Source organism: Salvelinus alpinus, chromosome 5 (assembly GCF_045679555.1).
Source record: "Salvelinus alpinus chromosome 5, SLU_Salpinus.1, whole genome shotgun sequence".
NCBI lineage: Eukaryota > Metazoa > Chordata > Actinopteri > Salmoniformes > Salmonidae > Salvelinus > Salvelinus alpinus.
In genome coordinates, this window is record NC_092090.1 from 15,906,398 (window position 1) to 15,920,767 (window position 14,370).

Sequence of the window (14,370 nt, forward strand, 5' to 3'; positions counted from 1 at the left end):
TTTCAATATACATTGGCCTATTATGAATTTGATTTGCTCACCTCGTCCTATCGCGGCTCCTTCTGAAAAAGTGTCAATGAATGTTAATCGAGGAGAGTGAACGTGGATGGAATGCGCTTGCTTACATTTTAGACGGTCCTTCTCCACTCGTGCGTCATTAGGCAAGTGACGTTTACAGGGGTGGATCCCAAAATAATTGAAGTTGTACAATACATTTTATAGATAAAACAATAAGTAGCATATGGTTTTTAAACGTGTGCATATTTTTCCTCATCGGACAAAACAAAAGCTAATTCAAAGGGGGTGTGGCAGATTTTAAAACTCTTCCGTGATAGGATACACATGAGTATCCTTGATGGAAGCTTTCTATTGAGGGGGGGAGGACATTCTTACGTACGTTTGCCTACTAACAAAGAGGATGGATCTTCCTCTCTGCTACTAACTAATTGACACACTCCTCGACTACTTATCTGTTTCTGGGTCACGGAGGAGAGAGGAAGGAGGACGGTATTTTGCCTAAACGAGAAACCCCCTTTGTATCCCTAATTTACTCAAGTGTTTCCATTATTTTGACAGTTACCTGTACATTCGTTATACCTTACCTCAGAGACACAGCTTCTGCAGTGTTTTGACTTGCCAGTAGGGAGCAGTGTTGGATCAGGACGGCATACAGTATCTACACTGAGTGTACAAAACAACTCAATATTAGGAAGTTGTTCTTAATGTTTTGTACACTCAGTGTATGTCTGTATGAATAGTACTACCTATTACAAAGACAACTGGCATTTGCTCTGTTTTTCATCTGGTTAAGGAGGTATACTGCAGTCTAGAACCAGCACAATCCTAACAAATGCCACACTTGGAATGTCTGACTGAGGAATGAGAATGTTGTCTTGTTCGATTAGGAGAGAGCTAGTATGGGAGTGTTTGGAATGAGTTAGTAAATGCCTGGCTCGGTAAAGGACTGTAAATGCCAAACCTCATGGATATTGGAAAACAGTAATGAATGTAAATCATGTGTACGTATTGACTAAGGGTACCACACACTGGCAAATTGAATCCTTGAGGAGCGTGGGATGGGGATGTTAAGGCCATTCAGAGTATTCATAATTCAATCTCTGTTTTGCTTATACTGAATTTATACTAAATACTCATATATCCAAAAATCATAACGACGATCAAACCACATCACTTACCAACTCTAAAATGACCAGTCTGGAAGGTCTCTCAGAGAGACCAAAGCAGCCAGTTGTTGTCTTGTGTCTGCACGTCATCGCCAGGGACAAGGTATAATAGAAAACGAAGGTTACGTATGTAACCACGGTTATGTGAGCTATATGGATCACTCCAATATATTGGTATCACCCTGTGGCTGAGGGATACATCCGAGGTGAGGATTTACAGATTTATTTCCGTGTACACCTGTGTCACGGCTGGGGTCCGCCCCTATATATAGACCCCATGGCCGCGACACACGTTCTCAACATTTTTTGAGGCGCCTCTAGCACCGTAGAGGATTGGAGTGATCCATATAGCTCACATAACCATGGTTACATACGTAACCTTCGTTATGTTTCCCTATATTGGATCACTCCAATATATTGGTATACCGGTACCAGATTAGTCAGTGGTAGAGGGACCTGGCCAGCCAGCGGCACAGTCCCAACGCGGGACCAAGATGCAGGGGCCGTCAATGTGGAAGGGGGGTCCCGGCACAGTCCCCGGAAGGGGAGGCAACGTCCAGGACCTCTGAACCAACTGCAGAGGGAGGTGCCACATTTACCCGACAGTACCTAGGAAAGGTGCAAGAGGAAGCCCAGCTAGCCGCAGAACAGATATCAGCGAGTGGCACACATCTCAGTATTGCCCAGGACGCAGCCACACCTCGTGTTGAATGTGCCACCACAGATCCCAGCACTGGCCTCCCAGCCAGGTGGTATGCTGTCGTAATCATGTCTGCGATCCAGTGAGGGAGCCTCTGCTTTAATAGCCCAGCCCCCAGGACTCTCTCACCATAGCAGACAAAGAGCTCGTCTGTTGTTCTCATTGACTGTGTCTGCTCCACATAGGCAGCCAGTGCCCGCACAGGGCACAGCATGCCGGAGGGAGGCCCAGACTCCCCTGTCACTGCCGGGGGGTCGTAAGCAGAACCTTCGGGATGAATGAAGGGTTGGGGCGGAGAGATATACTCCTCCCACCGGGATCCATCTGGTAGCCCTCAGAACTTACCAAAAAGCATGGCGCTCACCCACCCTCTTCGTGGAAGTAAACGCTACCAAGAAAACCACCTTCATAGAGAGGTGTTTCAGGGAGGCAGACTCCAACGTTTTGAAAGGCAGCTTTGCCAAAGCTGCCTTTCAGTTGTCTCAGTATGTAAAAAAGAAAAGAAAAATGTAATAAAATGTATGCACTCTACTGTAAGTCGCTCTGGATAAGAGCGTCTGCTAAATGACTAAAATGTAAAATGTAAATGTAAGACCACATCCAGATCCCGGCCCGCCATTGAGCGGGTCCTAGCTGGACGCAGGCAACGAACCCCCTTCATAAACCTGGAGAGCAAGGGATAGCGCCCCACCAGCCTGTCCATCCACCCCACATGTCAGGCAGATATAGCGGCCAAATACCCTCTCAGTGTAGAGGCTGCCAAGTCATCATCCAAGCGAGACTGTAGGTATTAGAGGACATACTGCACCCCGCATGACTCAGGGAGGCACAACCTCGATACCAGTGCACCAAGAGCAGAACAACTGGTATGCCGCGGATGTAGCCTGTGCCCTTGCGCTCTGCATGGTGTTCATTACACCCTCCTGTAGTCCTAACATGGACCATTGGTGCCGTTCAGCGGCCAAGCCCACAGACTAAGGCGGTGAGGTCTCGGACGCCACAGAGTTCCCCCGGCAAGTCAGGTCTCAGGGGCAGTTGCCAAGGTGTCCCAGACAACAGGGACAGGAGAAGGCTGAACCAGGGTCGTCTGGGCCAGTATGGGGCCACCAGCAGCAGACGATGCTCCGCCATCCTGGTCCTGTCCAGCACAGCCTGGATTAGGGGAAAAAGAGGGGGGAATGCGTAAAGCTCCAGCCCTGGCCAATCGTGAGCCAGAGCATCCAAGCCCAGAGGCCCTGATGGACCTGACATGGAGTACCACAGGGGGCAGTGTGCATTGCCCAGGGAGGCAAACCGGTCCACCTGCGCCCTCCCAAACTTGTCCCACAGGTGCTGCACGACCTGGGGATGTAGGCTCCAGTCCCAAGGTGGCGGGCCCTCCCTCGAGAGCATATCTGCTGCCACATTCAGGATACCAAGTACGTGTGCTGTGCGTAGAGACGCTAGATGTCCCTGAGCCCAGAGAAGGAGCTCCCGTGCCGTAAGATGGAGGCGGTAGGACCTCAAGCCACCCTGATGGTTAATGTAAGCCACCACTGTGGTGTTGTCCGTTCTTACCAGGACATATCTTCCCTTCAGATGTGGAAGGAAAGACCGCAGAGCCAGCAGTACAGCTCGGAGCTGTAGTGTATTGAAGTGCCTGCCGCTCCAAGGGGGTAGCCAACAGCCGCTGGCTAGACCTGCCCTTGGTCACACCCTCCCAGCCGATCTGGGAGGCGTCTGTGCTGACCAGCTCCCGGCGGCACTTCAAGGGACGGCTCAAGGTGACGGTGGCGCTTCGGGTGCAGCCGGTGGGAGTTGAGCCGCCGCTGAAGAGGCCGGAGATGGAGCAGACCCAGGGGAAACGAGGTCGCCGTTGCAACGAGGCGTTGGCAGGTCAGGGCGGATACCACCCACTCCTGCCAAAAGTGGTTGAGGCAAGATAAGATCACCTGAAACCTTCTGGTGGGCAGGCGTGCTCTCATGAGGACTGAGTCCAGTTTGGCCACCCTCTGGGTGGGCATCAGACGACTCTTCTTGTTGTTTACAGTAATGCCCAGCCCACCGATGTGGGTCAGGAGCATGTCTCTGTCTGACAGGATCTTGGTCCTGGTCAGGGTACAAATCAGCCAATCGTTCAGCTAATTGACGATCAACAATCCTCGAGACATGAGAGGTGCCAGGACAGCATCCATGCACTTTGTGAAAGTGTGGGGTGCCAATGAGAAGCCAAAGGGAAGAACCATGAATTAGTAAGCCGTCCCTTCGAAAGCAAATCGGAAGTACTGCAAATGAGCTGGGTCGACAGAAACATGGAAGTACGCATCCCTCAGGTCCAGTGTCACAAACCACGGCCTGCAACACGCGGGCTGGGGAAAGCATGTGGAACCTCAGTACCTTCAAGTACCCATTGAGGTTGCAGAGATCCAGAATAGGTCAAAACCCTCCGTCTCTTTTTGGGACCACAAAATAAGTGGAGTAGAACCCACCTAGCCGTTCTGATGTCAAGATCCTGCGGATGGCACCCTTGTCCAGGAGTGAGTAGATCTCCATCTGCAGGATTTTCTTCAGGGGGTCGGCCCCTGAAGGACGGTGGCCGGCACCGAAATTGGAGTCGGTACCCCTCGAGCATTATGGACAACAACCATGGGTACTCCACACCCTCCTCCCACTTTACCCTTTGATACCGGGAGAAGCGGCCAGGGAAGGGTGTGTAATGGGTCCTGCCGGGGCCCGCCTCTCCTCTGGCACCCTGTCACGTCCTTATGGCGGTGACAGTTGACACCATCACACCTGTCACAAAGGGAAGCCATAAGCTCAGCCAAGCCAACAAGGCCACAGAGCAGAGGTCCGACGCCCTGGGAGAGCTTATGTCGTGACCCGCTTGGAGGAATAGGAACCCGGTAACTCTGCAAAAACCGGGGAAGACCCGTGTGGGAAAAACAGGCAGCCAAAAAAAACAGCAACCAGGTAATGGATTTGATTTATGTATTTTTTATTTTTTACTGTAATATTACCTTTAATATCCAAGCAGTAAAAGCAGCACCATATGATGGAGTAACTCAATTAAGGAACTCCAAAGTTAATGTCTCAACGTAGTGGAAGTCCACCACGATACTCTTACACTCTGCAAGGGTAAGAACAAGAAAAACCCCTGCAGGATAATTAGCTGAGAATGTAGTTTCGGGGAGCTTCATGTTAAAGCAATTCACAACACACACATAGAACAAGCCAGTGGGCAAGTTGTGTAAGGTAAATTACTGTTTGTGGCAGCAAGAGCCACCATACTAATGGATGCACACGGACTCGTAGTGTAACACTAACAAAACACAAGTAGGACAAACCACAGGCGGAAGAAAACAGAACAACCACGCTCAGCGAGTGGAGCACTCAAGAGGAGGGGCTGGCCATGTGGCCAGCTGCTCCAGGTGGCAAACAGCCAGTGAGTATACTTCCATGCAAGATATTACAATTACCAGTGACTGACCAAGCAAACTTCAGAAAGTTTGTACCTCAAACCATATAGATGTCCGCCGAGAAAATTAAAGAGAACGTGTGTCAGACAGTAGACAATGGACCTGATCGGACAGCGCAGAGCTTCTGCTCTTTTCTGTCCATAAAAAACAAATGGATTGGTGGAAGAGGCAGGGCAGGCCAGGAGCAAGGAAGGAGGGTGTGGTCAAGCAAGGCATCCCCCGAGGCTAAATGCCCTAAGGTTTTTATCAGAACAGGCGTAGATTAGTTTCACCTTTTTCTTTTCCCGACTTGAGTTTGTGGTGTTTAAAAAATGTAAAAATATAAAAAATAAATTTTAAAAATGTAATTAAAGTTATAGCTCACAACTGTGCGGGGGGAGAGGGGTGGGGACGCTAAGGAGTGCATTCACATATATCTACACACTTTCATACACACACAATTTTTGTATTTTTTGTATTTTGTAAAAAAATGTTTAAAAAAATAAATAATCCCTTCTCCCTTTTCCTCTCTTCTTGGTCAGTTTCAGCATTATGGACATGGGTGTATCTGTGGTCCATTCGGCCTGTCCCACAGCTTCCTTCAGTGATGGGTTGTGAGTGGCTCTGTTGATGAACTTCTGGCCAATGATTGACTGTCTATTGTTGATGGATGTCAGTCCAGATATGCTGTTAACGTTGTGATTGCTGATGTATCTTGGTAGTCTGTAAGCCATTTTTATTGTCATGTTTTGGATTATCTGTAGCCGATTCATCTGCTGTGGTGAAGCTGTTATCCAGGCTGGTAGGGCGTATTCAAAGAGGGATCGGATGTAGCTGATGTAGACTTTCAGCACTGTCTGAGGTGAGGCTCCATATTTTCTTCCGCACAGCGTTTTTAGGTGGTTTAGTCTTTTTCGTCCCTCTCTCTCTATGAACGTGTGGGTCTATATATAGGGGCGTACCCCAGCCGTGACACCGGTGTACATGGGAGTAAATCTGTAAATCCTCACCTCGGATGTATCCCTCCGCCGCAGAGTGATACCAATATATTGGAGTGATCCAATATAGTGAAACATAACAGCTTGATATGAAGCTCACGTAGGATGTGGTTTCTCTGTTATTAGTTGGACTGGGTGGTTGGGTTGTGGCTGGACTCTGTTATCTGCTAATAATGTCTGAATGCAGTGTTTCCTGTATCATTACAATTCACTTTGTTGCCCCAAGGCCAAAATGTTTGGTGTGCCATGAATGTTGCTTGAAGGAACTCTGTAGCCCTTCACAGAAAACCTACGGACCAAACACTTGAATGATCCTGAATTTTGAAGGATTTTCTTCTTGTACTTAATGTACTCTTGTCTTATTTCATCTGATATAATGGATGACCAACTATCACATTACACATAAACTCTCCTTGTTCCAACTACACCCACCACCACGAAATTTGATTGGATTAAATCTAACAGGCTTTAACTTTTGACCCAGGCTAAGTTTATTCTCCAAAACGACTGAGTTAGTTATTCTGTCTCCAAGTAAATAAAAGACTCCACTGATTAACTGTTCAACCTCTCCAATTTCTGATTAAATTGTGTTTCTGTTAATAATTCCGATTTAATTGCTGATTGCTACGATTGCCTCGTTTCAACTGGATTTCATTGCATTACAAAATACCTCGGTGTGTTTTTCCTGGGTCCAGGCCCAGAGCTCTGGTTTATGAACTAAATCTCCCAAATTGAAGCTGAAGTCTCGGGTGGAGAGATGTCCATTTCAGAGCGTGACTTTGTGCTTGATTGGAGCCAAAACCCCCAAGACCCTTTGGGTCCTCTTTAATGAGATTGATGACCTTGCCTGAGATGAGCTTTCCACCACAGCCCTGTGTTTACTGCCTGCTAAAAAAAAACGGATGAGGAAAGGCTAAGCTGCCCATGTGTGTTTCACACGTCATGGGCAACAACTTTTACTTGCTGTCACGTTCAACCAATGAAAGGTGGTGAAATCTTCAAAAGCTATAGATGGAAACTACGTATATTTCTTCTCTAGGCTATCTATTTGGTTTGGAAGGAAGCACTTTCACACCTGTGTATTGATAATCAGTGGCCCACAACCTTGTTCCTGAAGAACTAAAGGATATGCAGGGTTTTGTTCCAACACAGCAGTAACACACCTGGGTCGCGTTCAGGATCCATGTTGCAGAGGAGTAATGCCATCTGTTCGAAGACAATGACTTACGACTGCGTACAACACAACTTTTTAAGCTAATTTGACACACTCACGTCAAATTGAGTAGTTGTGTGTAATGTCTTGGCTCGAATATTCAAGAGCATTGAATGATCTGTACAAAGTGTCTTTGAGAATTTTTTTAATCAAATGTACCAATAGATGTATTGCTACAAGCGCAAAAAGCTCTAAGGAAATTCTCAATATCCCAAGGCTGTAGTCGTCGTAATATTGCCAACGTCGCTATGATCCATGACGATGGGTCATGTTTATTGCTTAGATTAAATAGTTTACATTCCATGGCGGAATACTGTACACCATATCATGATCAGGAACTACAATGATAAGCTGCTTCCTCTCCAAGACAATGTTGATCAGTGGTGCTGTAAAAAAACACAACCAGTCGGCTCGTGAAATGGATCTCTTGGCTTCAATCAAGATTTTGTGTGTAAATAAGGATTTTGATGGTAACGTATATTTTTCTCTATGTGGAATACAATATAGGCCTGTATTTTGTCTTTTACCCCATGTCTTATGATGAGTCATTCACAACAGCCTTCCTACTCTCCTTATCAAATGATCCTCCTCTCGTTGCCCTAACCTGGGCTCGAACCAGGGCCCTCTGACCTCATCGACTCATGATGTCAACCATGAAGTAGCGCTACAAAAGTCTCAACCAAAGGAAACGACTGGGTTGTTTCACCAATTCGGTGCCTTTTTGAGATGTGTAACTTGGTTAATTCTCATAATTTGAAGATGCTGTCATAAAGAGCACATGTTCAACTTAGTCCCTATAAAGGCAGGAACCTAGGAAGAAACCTAGAGAGGAACCAGGCTCTGAGGTGTGACCGTCACAGGGTTGACGATTTCATCTTAAATCAGCCATAATCCCCTTGTGACAGGGGAAATGGAAGCTTTTTGTTTACAACAGGGAGGGGCAATTGAATGCAAGCATTACAAAACTAATTACATTTAAAATGAATGTCTACCCTGTCTATCTATGGGTAACAGGGGTGATGTGTTATGCTCAACCCACTCCGTTTTCCACAACAAAACACCAGAAAATGGCCAAAAAAAGTAGAACCAGCTCACCTGTTTTTACTCGATGATTTGACTATTAGATGTTCAATGTTTAAAATATATATATATTTATAAAGAAATAGTTTCACCATATTTAAACAAGTTCACGTTACAGGGGTCACCTTAAAATGAGGAACATGTTGTTTTTTTACTTTAAACTGGGAGGTCTCCCGAGTGGCGCAGTGGTCTAAGACACTGCATCGCAGTACTAGCTGGGCCACTAGAGATTCTGGGTTCGCGACCGGGAGACCCATGGGGCGACGCACAATTGGCCCAGCATCGTCCGGGTTAGGGGACGGTTTGGCCGGCAGGAATGTCCTTGTCCCATTGCGCACTAGGGACTCCTGTGGCGGGCCAGGCGCAGTGCACGCTGAGACTGTTGCCAGGTGTACGGTGTTTCCTCCGACACATTAGTGCGACTGGCTTCCGGGTTAAGTGGGCATTGTGTTAAGAGTGTAACTACCAAATGGATACCACGAAATTGGGGAGAAAAAGGGGGGGGGAAATAACAATAACTTTGAAATGAATCACTAATCACATTAAATAAATAATAATCGGTAACACTTCATTTTGAAGGGTCTTATTAGTGTAATTGCATGTGTAAATAGCAAGTAGCAAGTATTGCATTTAACTGCAACAACCAGTGGTGGAAAAAGTACTCCATTTCATATAAGGTAAAGATACCTTTATAGAAAATGATTCAAGTATATTTAAAACCAAATACTTATAGACTTTTACTCAAGTATTTTTTTACTGGGTGATTTTTACTTTTACTTAAGTATCTAAAAGTAAATGTAATTGCAAAAATATACTTAAGTATCAAAAATAAAAGTATAAATAATTTCACATTCCTTATTTTAAGCAAACCATACAGCACCATTTTCTTGTTTAAAAAAAAATATATATATATAAATAGTATAGTACAGATACCCCCAAAAAACGACTTAAGTAGTACTTTAGTTTAAAGTATTTTTACTTAAGTACTTTACACCCCTGGTAACAACCAATAGTTACAGAGTAATAACAACATGTAACTGGTAGTAATTGCAGTCTGTAATTACAGAGGTGTATCAATGAATGCTTGTTATCATGCTTATTGCAAATAGGCAAGTTCCCACCACATTCACAAACTGTGTTTTGTTTGTTCTCAGCTGCATTCCGATTCAGTAACAACTATCACAAAGGTTTATTTTGGGGGCAAGCGCTAGCAACAACACTGAGTGGAGATATAGTTTGAACAGTGCACATTCAAGGGTAAGTAATCAGAGCCTATTGAGCATCTCTCAGACACTCAGCGCATCCGCAAGGGATCACAACCTGTGTGACAGTTGTTACTGTACGCAGCCGAGAAGAAGTGAAACACTTAAGTTGTTGAATGTAGTGGAAACCTGCCTATTTGTTACAAGCATGGTAACAAGCATTCATTGTTACACCTCTGTAATTACATACCGCAATTACTACCAGTTACATGTTGTTATTACACTGTAACTATGCGTTGTTACAGTTAACTACAATACTTACACATGCAGTTACACTGTATTAAGGTCCCATTAAAATGAAGTACTACCCAATCATTTCCACAAATGACTTTGTAAAGGCCCAAAAATAACTAGGGCTTTAAAAGGATGGTGAAAACTTGGAGAAATTGTAGGGATGAGTGTGTTAAACTCTTCCTGGAAGTCACAGAGGGTGCACGAAGGGACGTGTCAAAATCCTGAATTTAATATAACAGGCTTTTAAAAATCTATGTCGGTGCACAATTTGTAAATAGATGTAGCAATTAAGGATTCTACCCTTTAACTGCTAAAACACATTTAGTCCCTCAAGTCGCTGTCTTTTAAGTTTAGTCACAAACCTGTGTTTTGGATTAGGCAGAAAACTGATGTATTCAAACCTTGGGTTGGAATACAAAACGTCAAGTAGCCTAAACCTCATATCGGCACAGTGCACTTCCACATAATTAATCCGCCTAGCTTCAGTGGCTTTATCTCATATTTCATGATGACACTAATAATGCCTAATTTTATAATGTTGCAAAATCTTGGCTGGTGTTTAAACATGTCATTTAGCTAGTGTAATGATGCGTATAATGTATTTTCATTTTAATCGCCTCGTTTTTTCGTCAGGGAAACCGAGAAGCTAGTCTTTGCATCTTATTAACGAAGCTTTCTTGATTAAGGGACTGTTGTTGTTGTTGTTTTTAAGAGATACTGTTTACTTCTCGGCTCTGCCTCCCAAACTCACCCCCCGTCTCGCAGAGTAGACCTAGACTCACAGAACCCCTGCTGGCTGCTCATCGGAGTGGCTTTATCAGTGTGAGTTCTCTCCTCTCCCCCTCGTCCTGATCGTCTTGAAGTGTCAGCCGCAGGCTACGAGTGACAGTCAGAAATAACAACCTACCAGAGTCTCTGAGATGAAAGACCCAATTCATTAGAGCTCTACTGCTCACTCTCAACAGAATGGTTCACTTGTTTATTTGTTTACTGATAGAACCACTTTAGTCTGTATTTTGTCATTGTCTGTGTAGGTGTGGCTGTATGGGTATAGCAACAGGAAAGGGAGAGCTATACAGGTTCATGCACTTTGCTGGAAACAATACCTGCAAATATTCAAAGTTCCGTCCTGCATACATCTCAACCAAGGTGATAACAATATAATACACTTCAGTTTAGTTCAGTTTCCCCTACAGCCCTATATCCCCTGCAGCCCATCTAGCATCTCCAAACATCCCGTGAGAAATCCAACTCTCTGATTCATAGGCCCATTATGACTTCAATGTCACCTTCAAGTTTCTAGTGTATATTTGGATCCCATGTCTCCAACGTGGCCAAAGAATCCCGCTGCTTAAAAGAGCGGATTATCCCCTTTGGCAGTTTGAACAGGGAGCCTGAAGTTCCATTTGATGGTAGTTTAAGCAGTACTTAGATTACAATGATATCACAAAGCCTGCTGACTCTGAAGAACACGATCACAGGAAAGGCAGGGGTTCCTTTTCTGCAGTTTACAGGAAAACTTTATTTGAACTCCCAGTCATACAGCCTACAAAGTATGAAGCGTGACATTGCAGATGTTATGAGCTGTCGTGAGAGTTGTTTGTTGATTTTGGAAATGGCTGTCATGCCATGTCAGTATGTCTCGAGTCTCTCCACAGTGTTACATGACTTGTTATAAAGCGTTCTTGTAACAGTATGATTTGAAATGACCTGGCATGATGCGTGAAGGCTATTACGTGCCTGGCCGATGACTCCACACACTTCCAATTGAAGATGGCTTACATCTGCAGCTGATTGAGTTCATCACCAGCAGCTGCCAGAGAATGTCACAAGAGACTGAGTTGGTGAGGAGAAAGGTCATGACTTGTGTGACATGACTAACCTGTGGCCAACGTACTTGTGAAATATGTACCTGTATGACCCCCGCCCGGAAGAAAATCTGCTGTGAGCAACGACCCTGGAAGCTTACAGGATAAAAGTATACCAGCCTCCTTTTGTATGAACTTGTTCTTTAAGGTAACTACCAGTAGTTCAGTATCTGAGTGGGACTTTCAGTTAGGCTAGGTTAGGAGCTACATTTATCTTTATGCTATCCAATCCTTTCAGATCTATACAAGTGTCTAAGGGGTAAGGGGCTGGTTTGAGATCTATACAAGTGTCTAGGGTGTTGGGGGCTGGTTTGAGATCTATACAGGTGTCTAGGGTGTTAGGGGCTGGTTTCAGATCTATACAAGTGTCTAGGGTGTTGGGGGCTGGTTTCAGATCTATACAAGTGTCTAGGGGGTTAGGGGCTGGTTTGAGATCTATACAAGTGTCTAGGAGGTTAGGGGCTGGTTTGAGATCTATACAGGTGTCTAGGGTGTTGGGGGCTGGTTTCAGATCTATACAAGTGTCTAGGAGGTTAGGGGCTGGTTTGAGATCTATACAAGTGTCTAGGGTGTTGGGGGCTGGTTTCAGATCTATACAAGTGTCTAAGGGGTTAGGGGCTGGTTTGAGATCTATACAAGTGTCTAGGGCACAGGTGTCAAACTCATTCCACGGGGGGCCGAGTGTCTGCGGGTTTTCGCTCCTCCCTTGTACTTGATTGATGAATTAACATCACTAATTAGTTAGGAACTCCCCACACCTGGTTGTCTAGGGCTTTATTGAAAGGAAAAACCAAACACCTGCAGACACTAGGCCCTCCGTGGAATGAGTTTGACACCCCTGGTCTAGGGTGTTAGGGGCTGGTTTCAGATCTATACAAGTGTCTAGGGTGTTGGGGGCTGGTTTCAGATCTATACAGGTGTCTAGGGTGTTGGGGGCTGGTTTGAGATCTATACAAGTGTCTAGGGTGTTAGGGGCTGGTTTGAGATCTATACAAGTGTCTAGGGTGTTAGGGGCTGGTTTGAGATCTATACAAGTGTCTAGGGTGTTGGGGGCTGGTTTCAGATCTATACAGGTGTCTAGGGTGTTGGGGGCTGGTTTGAGATCTATACAAGTGTCTAGGGTGTTAGGGGCTGGTTTCAGATCTATACAAGTGTCTAGGGTGTTAGGGGCTGGTTTGAGATCTATACAGGTGTCTAGGGTGTTGGGGGCTGGTTTGAGATCTATACAAGTGTCTAAGGTGTTAGGGGCTGGTTTCAGATCTATACAAGTGTCTAGGGGGTTAGGGACTTGGGCTGGTTTCTGGACAGGGCCAGAGTTTCATAGGAAGCAAACATATCCAATCCCCCTCCCTGCCACTCCTCAGATTCCTATAGATTTGTATGAGTTATGATATCAATAACAACAGGCCTCTCTCTCTCGCTATCTATCCACTTGAATATCTCTCTTTCTGTTATCAGTCTCAGAATAAAACCTGTGTTCTATTTCTCTTTTCAGATTCTATTCATCTCTCTCAGCCCTGTAGAGAAATATAGTGTGTTGTCTCAGACCGGAGGAGGGCAGAGGCGTGGCAGTGTAAACCAGCATGTCAGCCATGTTGACTGAGCTGTCGGTCAACAACATGGAGGCAATGAGGCAGGGCCGCTAAGCTTAACAGGAAGATCAGGTCAACAACATGGAGGCAATGAGGCAGGGCCGCTAAGCTTAACAGGAAGATCAGGTCAACAACATGGAGGCAATGAGGCAGGGCCGCTAAGCTTAACAGGAAGATCAGGTCAACAACATGGAGGCAATGAGGCAGGGCCGCTAAGCTTAACAGGAAGATCAGGTCAACAACATGGAGGCAATGAGGCAGGGCCGCTAAGCTTAACAGGAAGATCAGGTCAACAACATGGAGGCAATGAGGCAGGGCCGCTAAGCTTAACAGGAAGATCAGGTCAACAACATGGAGGCAATGAGGCAGGGCCGCTAAGCTTAACAGGAAGATCAGGTCAACAACATGGAGGCAATGAGTCAGGGCCGCTAAGCTTAACAGGAAGATCAGGTCAACAACATGGAGGCAATGAGGCAGGGCCGCTAAGCTTAACAGGAAGATCAGGTCAACAACATGGAGGCAATGAGGCAGGGCCGCTAAGCTTAACAGGAAGATCAGGTCAACAACATGGAGGCAATGAGGCAGGGCCGCTTAACATTGAGATGTTTTCCTTCCTAATCATAGGAAGCCTGGACTTCCAAGACTACTTGCTTCGTTATTTCCCTTTCACTGGTCTGATAGAAACATATTTCGAAGTAAGGTTTCCACTTCAACAAGACAATATAGTATACATGCATACCTATAATACATTACTAAACAGGTGGCTCATGGAAAGTGCTATTGATGCTTTTTGTAAATAAAAGAT

The 14,370-nt window shown here is 45.4% G+C and overlaps 1 pseudogene; it reads right to left on the reverse strand.

The window, feature by feature from the left end:
• Positions 1 to 2,838: 2,838 nt before the first annotated feature.
• Positions 2,839 to 14,370, reverse strand: part of LOC139575167 (uncharacterized) — a 38,952-nt pseudogene continuing 27,420 nt past the window's right edge.